Source organism: Periplaneta americana, chromosome 9 (genome assembly GCF_040183065.1).
Source record: "Periplaneta americana isolate PAMFEO1 chromosome 9, P.americana_PAMFEO1_priV1, whole genome shotgun sequence".
NCBI classification, from domain to species: domain Eukaryota; kingdom Metazoa; phylum Arthropoda; class Insecta; order Blattodea; family Blattidae; genus Periplaneta; species Periplaneta americana.
This window is the reverse complement of record NC_091125.1, coordinates 97532437-97541100: the sequence shown is the minus strand read 5'-3', so window position 1 is coordinate 97541100 and position 8664 is coordinate 97532437.

Genomic DNA, 8664 nt, shown 5'->3' with positions numbered 1-8664 from the left:
TGCTCTAATTAATCATTCTTAATGTAATAATGGTTAGTGTAATTATATTGAACACTCTCTACTGGAATATAAATATTGTTGTTCTTGTTTAGTCAACTGTCCGAAGACAGGTCTGAACTTCATAAGTGATATCAAGAAAGTACCACTTATGAGGCAACTAGGCCAGGAGATAATGGGGTAGGGTGGCCAGTTCCTTTCCCTGTCCATTACATACATCGTCGATTAGTTACATATTACACTAGTCAGACTTAGATGCATACAAACAATTGTTCTTACTCTGACACATATTGTCAAGTGAGATGTACTGCCTGATAATAGATGTAGTATCAGCCAGAACATCAATCAGAGGATTATATAAATATTAAACCTGAAAAATATGGTTTAGTAATAGCAGGCTAATCAGGCTAAGTATCATAGCTGTGTCACGTAATTATGTAGTGTGAGTTGATGTTAGTTTTTAGGTGCCAGCAAACTGAAATATTACTGTAAACAGATCTTAGTTCAAGTCCAACAACAGGCTCTAAACTGTGAATGTCCATCCAGGAGCAGAATCTAACAGCCAATCTCAATGTGTAATAATACGTAAGGATAGTACAATACATTATTGACGTAGAACTACGTTTTTATATTTGGCCGACTGCTCCGTATTATGTACAAAAAATGTGTTACATTATAATCACTTATAAACTTTGAACAAAGAAACACACCAAAACGAAAAGTATACCACTGTGTAGATAAGGAGATCCATAATTGTAAACATCTCCATGAAAGGAGACAGACCATCGAGACCAGAGAGATGGGTGGAGCAAAACATACATAAAAAGAGCATTTCAGTGGCCATTTTATGTGCATAACTCAGCAAGTTCTGAACCGAAGAAGAAGTTTGAGGTGTCGATTAATCGAGCACAACAAGATCGACACGAAAAAAAAAGGACACAGAGTAAACTGAACCTTCAACTTTCAAAAAGTAGTGGTGAAAATTTGTTAACTTTCAAAATGTCTCAAAATTCAAATGTTGAGAAAACGTAAAGTGGAGACAAACACTTCATGATAAAAGGGCATTCCAAAAAGAATAAAACAAGCCCAAGACGATTGGTGCAGAGTACAAGAGACGGCAGAGAGAGCACTAGAGAGTGAGCTTCATGGACTCTGTGGCTACAGAACAGTGAAATATATCACTGCAGCAGTCTACATCAGTTGAAATAGTGAATCAAAACATTTCTTTCCTCAATTTCGCCCAGGACTGCTCTCACAAACGTAGTTCTACGTCAATAAACTCCCCCAGCTCTCTTCACTAGTGAGCCAATGCTGTATTTTTAGCCAATTTTTAATAATAAAATTTCAAGTTGAAATAAATACTAAATATTATATATACCTATGTCCTTCCTTCAATATGCCTATAAGTTCTCATACCTACTCATTTTCGTAATTTCTCCAGAAAGTACAGACATCACTGATTTAATTTCTAAGGAAATTTAACTACTAAAATGGTAACAGCAGAAGCTATTTATTTGCACAGAAGCATGACATTACAATTACGGTAGAATTAAGATTAATTAAAATTTATGCTACTTTGGTGATAACAATGTTTACAAAGCCAATGGACTCAGATTTTAAGTCTCACCAGATAAGTGAAGATGGTGTATTTTACTTTCATTACATGAAGAATAAATGAACTATGTAGTTGCTGTCCTAATGCCTAAACATTTGACAATAAATCCAATAATTTTCATGTATTCCAACATTTTTTAGGGCTGGTATCGTGCATGAATAGGGCTGTGCATGTGTTGAGATGGCCCAGATTCATTACTTCATTTGAAATGCATAAAATAAAATTTTGTGGATTGTAAATTCCTTTCCTGTGAAGGTGAACTGTCAGAAGTCTGAGATTTTCAACTGTAGATTTTCGTGGTTCTGGGATATTACTCCAGGAGAAGAGAAAGTACTGTGGTGCTGAAAAACCTGATTTCGAGATTTCCATGTATGTAAGTGTTTTTGGACCACCATGCTGGTTTAGTAACTAGAGCGGTGGACTTTTGATCCTGTGGACCCGGGTTCATTCCCTGGCATACCTCCGATTTATAACTTGTGTTGAAGAAGCCCACATTCCAGGTAACACAGGGGTTTTCTCAGGAAGCTCCGGTTCCCCTGTGGCAACTCAACAAATCTTATCATCATCTCATCTCATTGCAGATGTAGTGTAGACCAGCCTCCTATGACACACCTGGGCAGGAACTTTGTCGGTAAATTGTCTACAGCACTGGCTTCATATAGGTGAATGACGAACAGTCAAATACCCGCCATTAGATTATATATATATATATATATATATATATATATATATATATATATATATATATGAAGGGTACAGGAAAAAACAGGCAAAGTCACAATTCTATTAAGGGCGATGTCATAATCTAATTCAGTATATATTATTGCAAACTATAAGTGTTTTTCTTATCAAAACTGGTGAAGGTGAATTATCTCCACAGATACAGTCATCCTTTCCTTCTTTTTCATTAGGAACAGCAATAAATTTTGCAGTAATATACTGAATTAGAAGATGACATCACCCTTAAGAAAATTGTGACTTTGATTGTTTTTCCTCTGTACTCTTCATATGCTTTTATCAAAAAAGTAGTTTTCGGCCCTCAGCATGCTGACTATTCAGGTTCTACAGATGAATTCATCCAGATGTGATGCACGTGAAAAATAAACATTTTCGCTAAAAATATTGTTGTTGTTTAGTCAACTGTCCGAAGACAGGTCTGAACCTCACAAGTGATACCAAGACGACATCACTTATGAGGCAACTAGGCCAGAAGATAATGGGGTAGGATGGCCAGTTCCTTTCCCCCTCCATTGCATACTTTGCCGACTAGCTACATAATGGTCCTTTATTTTAAAAAATAACAGTAATAATAATAATAATAATAATAATAATAATAATAATAATAATAATAATAATAATAATAATGTTTTAGTTTAATTTGTAGTAGTGATTTATTTAAAATTGAATTTCACAATTTTGTCTCCAATGCATCATGTAATTTCCAATTAATTAGCATTCATATTTGTGTTACATTTAACCCAAAAAATACAATTTTAAACTTCATAGATATCTTCGCATGTTGGTATTTCAGGGAATGAGATTGCGGACTCCCAAGCAAAAAAGGAGATTGAAATATTGTTACGGACGACCTCCCAACTTTCGTATCACAACTTGAAATAAGTTAACTGCTCATTTAAGAATGAATTTCTCTCAAATCTTTAAATAAAGAGTGACGGCAAAGAATGGGCTGGACTTATTGACAAGTTAGAGATACTTCCTGATCATCCCCGTAAAGAGACTGTAGCTGCCATAAGGATTGCCACAGAACACGACTGCCTGGCAGAATATTTATATAAACTGGGTATTTTACCATCACCTCAGTGTGTTATTTGTAATGAGGAAAATTCTATTATGAATTGGGAACATTTAAAAGTTTGTAAAAACCTTCTAAATTTTAAATCCTCTATGGGGACTTTGTACTGGTCTGCCAGAAACGAAATGCTATTGAATCAATCTGGTTGAGCATTAAATACATGCATGCATGCATACATACATACATACATACTTCAAATTCAAACATTCTCCCAAACACACTATTGTGAAGTGTCATTTACTATTGATAAGATTTGACAAAACTTCAAAACTAATTTTGCCATTTGTAACGAGGACAGATACGTGTCATTATTATAAAGTAAAATATAATTTGAAATAGTCCATATGCGTCCAAAGATAAAGTCACTGCAAATTTATCATGTTAATGGTTGCTCATAATCATAGCCATTATGAGGAACTCCAGAAAAGAACTCAATGCCCTTGATCATAAATGCAAAGGATTTCCAGTTAAACTTCTTGCAGTCCTATAGCCAAAGATGTTCCTCCACTTATAATAGTCCCAAACATTGTGGTACAGACTCTTGCGTGATGATCATTTATACGAAGAGTATCACATCTTCTCAATAAAATTGTCAGCCACTGTGATGAGGTCCATAATGAATCACCATGAATTCGACAGGATCCTCCTTAGGGTGTCAACCACACGTTTCTTCAGCATGGTGGTCTCAGTCTCCATATGTTTTCATATTATAGGCCTACGTCACAAGTTCCGCTGCATTTGCACAGTCATCTGGATGTAATTCTCGCCATATCTTCTATGAGTCTCTGTCAATCATTCCATGACAATATTCCACACAAAGAGAATCTACGCATATTTCCCGAAAGCCAAAAAACTATTCTGGGACAGTAGTCTTTACAATAGTCAGATATGGATCGATCTGTACTTATAAACAAGGCCATATTTAAGATTCGTGCAATTTCAAGTTATGCCTATGAAGGTTGTCATAGCAAAATTACAAAAATGGAAGTGAAAAAAGTAGTAGAAAAAAGTGAGTCCACAAGAGTCATCTTTCAGCGAAACTGGCACAAGCCCACAAGTCAACATTCAATAAATACAATGTAGGTGTGCAATCAGCAAAGAAAAGAATGACTGATGCACAAAGTCAGTAAAGTTAAAAATACTATACCAACCTTGAATTTAATTTAAGGGAGAGAGCACTATGACCCATCACTGCGATCTTATTAGATTTATTGTTCTGACCCTCAGGCGAGGCGCATTCCCAACCCACACCTGCTGACTACACTAAGGTTTGCTGCATATCTATGTTTCGAGCAGACAACCCCACTCGTCACTAGGCCAGCCTCCTCCATGCATCGCTAGCTGGCATTTGGGGAATGTTACGGAATAATGACGAAATGAAGAAATGTTTATGCCTAATACAAGGAAACGGGAGAACCCCAAATGCGACCTCTTCCGCCACAAATGTCATTATGGAGCAACCACAAAAAATCGTAGGCTACTTATTTGTTTTTATGAAAAAAAATTCCTCCTAGTTAGAAACTACTGGTTTAAATTATACAAGTGTGCCGCAGGATTTTAAATTACAATTTTAGTGTTCAACATGTTGAAAAACGATCCAGAAGAACTACTATAATAGGCCTATTCTCCAATTGCTAAAAATAAGTACTGTAACTTACCGGTACCAGTATCCTATATCTTCACAAAACGACGGACATAAGAGGGTTAGAAGAAACTTAAATAGACGTAAACACCATTACAACACACAAGAAACATCACGAAACCACTGCTACCTGCACAGACCTCGAGACAACCTGTCACTGACTTAACCCTTTTAGGCTACCCTTCATCAAATACTCTCTAACCTTGTCACAAACCTCTGCGTCTAGAACCACAGGCAAAGTGGTGTTTACCAGTATTCAAGTTTGGCCTCAGTATAATATTTTAAATGCAGTGAAATTCGTGAGATTTTTAAATGAAGGTCTAATTTATTACAATGTAAATATTATAACCTATAACTTACCTTAATTTCTTCTGTAACAAATGTTCATGCTCTTTCTTCCGAAACATGATTGGCTTGGATGTATTACAAATTCCCGAGCGTGCTCTTACTGTATCGATCAAAATACTATTGTTCATATTACTAGTACAGTTCTTGCGAATATGCTATTTTACGTCTATGGATATTTTAAACTCCTTTGTTTAGTTTCACCTTCCGCAATATAAGAACATTACTACAAACGAAGAAAGCAAATTAAAAAAGAGCACCGCGCCTACACTGATTGGTCCGATTTGAATACTAATTCTGAAATTACTGTACTTGATGGGAAGGAAAAGTTTAACATGCTACTGGCAAACTCTTAACACCCATCTTGGAGGACGGACTATTATGTTTCCTCCATGGGCCGGCAATTATACACAGTTGTATTGAATATCATGACGTTTACTCTTCGATTATTTACGATACGTATGCCTATGTTACGTTACGGTAAGTGCTTCATAAACCCAAGACAGTTCACGATACCAAAACCAAAAATACTGAATTTCGTTTAAAAAGGGGGGGGGGGACTTGGCTTACAAACTATACCGCGGGATTATGAAAGAGTTTCACACTTCTACAGGCGCACATTGGAGGTAAAAAGCATTGTCATTTTTTTTTACGAAAAATGAGGTGTTGGCTTTTTTTTTTTACCGATTAACGTTATGACTGCTTTACTGTGTTCTAATACTATAAAAATTTCCTGACTGACTATTTTCGATGTGGTGTCCGTCATTGTCCGAAGCCTAGTTATTTTCTGCACTCTTTCCAGTGGTGTAAAGCAGGCCCGTCCAAACAGCGCACCTGGCGCAGCAGCGTGCCAGAAGAAAAGATACGAATTACAGAAAAACGCATCAGAGATTTTGTATAGTAATTTATTAAGCCTATACAAAATAAAAATAGGTTTCTGTTCTACCAGAACTTTCCTGCATTATTTCCGTATTGGTTCAAACCTGTAAATGAATCACAACCACAATGATATATTGGTGGTGTTGGAAAAAAAATTATTATGAACAGTAGATTGCTGACAGGCCCGTGCACACAATAAAATTCTTTATCAGGAAACAATGTCCTTCCTGCATGTGACGAGCAAAATGCTTTTTGCTTAATTACGTACGTTTGAGCACGTTTTAGTAAAAGTACTTTTGACAAAACCAGCTTTTTTTACATTGGTCTTCGCTTGGCTTAAGTTGGGTAAATGCCTGACCGTGAAATGAGCAGGCCCAGTTTCAAATCCTGATTGTCGATCCGGAGTTGCGCTCGTGAGTTCGATTACCGCTTGGGCTGATTACCTGGGTGGATTTTTCCGAGGTTTTCCCCAACCGTATGGCGAATGTCAGGTAATCTATGGCGAATCCTCGGCCTCATCTCGCTATCACCATAAATAACCAAGTAAAAATATCCTCAACTGACTTGAAGAAGAGTTGCTGGATAACTTTCGACATTGGACCTTGGATTAATTTCACCAGGAGACTGATAGTTCTGTGCAGCTCCCTCAGAGAGATGGCGCCTTGTTGGGGCATAGTATCTACAGTGCTGCGATTTTTAAGTCACTATAGGATCCAGCAGGATGTCGTCGTCATCCTACGACACTTCAGCCCATTTTTTGGACCATGACCTCCCCTATTATTCCCTTCTTCCTGTTTTTTGCGGTTGCCTTCAAGTTTCTTTTATGAATCAGGCCAGCTGCATCTCTGTATAATTTCTTCCCATCAGTTATGTGGTCTTCCAAAGGCCTTTTCCCATCCATGTGTCCATTAAGTACTTTTTTGGGGATTCGTTGATTTTTCATTCTTATAAAGTGACCAGCCCACTGACGTCTCTTAATACGTATTAAGTGTGGATAATGCTATATCAGTATATAAGGCATATAGTTCATGACTATCTAATTCGCCATGTTCCATTTTCTAGTTTAGGTCCAAATATCTTCCTGAGGATTTTCCTTTCCAAACTATCAATTCGAGCAGCTGTTCTCTGTAACATAATCCAATTTTCACTTCCATATTTATAACAATACTCCGAATAAGTGTTTTATATAATGTAATCCGAGTTCTCCAGTCGACTCCACGGTGTTTAATGCAGCAGGACATAGTAGGTACGTGATTTGCGAAAAGATGACATTGATCTGAGGAGGTTGTAGACAATAAGACTCCATCAGATCTGGATGCTGTAGCTCAATCAATTAGATGGTACCAAGCAGTGAATCATGTATGTACTCACAGGAATGCAGTCCTAAGAACTTCAAAAATCATCCCACAATAGAGATCGACACAATAAGCCTCGGGCCCTCCTCAGAAAAAAAAAAAAAAAAAAAAAAAGCTAAGGTTATTTCATTGTAATAAAGTCCACAAAATACGAACTCATAATTCTCGTTTCCGCCAGTTGTTTCCCACCACATCTCTTAACATAAATTGGGCGTTAATTTAAATTTGTTGGAGTATATGCGCGCAAATATAATATGTTATCGAATATAGCATACATCCCAGATTTTAAGACATTTTGTCAGGAAAGAAGCGTATTATAAACAAGTAAATACGGTATATGATACTGTACATTCACCTAAAGTCTCACATAATTAGCAATGGATTTGAATTAGACTCATGCTCTTTTTCTCCAGATACTTTATCACAACCCCTTCCTCAGCGAACTCTATTTTAAAATTGTTCTTTGACCCACTTACAATATAACAGCTCTTGTGACATACCCGAAACAAACATAGGGTTTTAACTCTATAGTGCTTATGCTCACATACTGTAGCAACAGGATTTAAACAGTTCTATCTGCTTTGTAGTCCCGCGCCATGGCATCGTGGTCTTAGGCATCCTGCCTAGAACTTGTGTTATGGAATGTGCGCTGGTTCGAGTCCTCATGGGGAAAGAAATTTTTTCATGAAATTTCGGCCAGTGTATGGGACCGGTGCCCACCCAGCATCGTGATGCACTTGGGGAGCTACGATAGGTAGTGAAATCCGGTTGTGAAAGCCAGCTATAACGGCTGGAAGGATCATCGTGCTAACCACACAATACCTCCATTCTGGTTGGATGATAGTCCACCTTTGCTTCGGCATGTGGGCATGAGGCCAGCAGCCAGCTGGTCAGTCCTTCACGGGCTGAAGCGCCACGGATTATTATCTGGTTTGTAAATGTGTCAGGGACGGAGTAAATGCATCAGTCTCTTACTTCACTGTCACAACATGAAGAGCAACCTGTGATTCATCCTTAC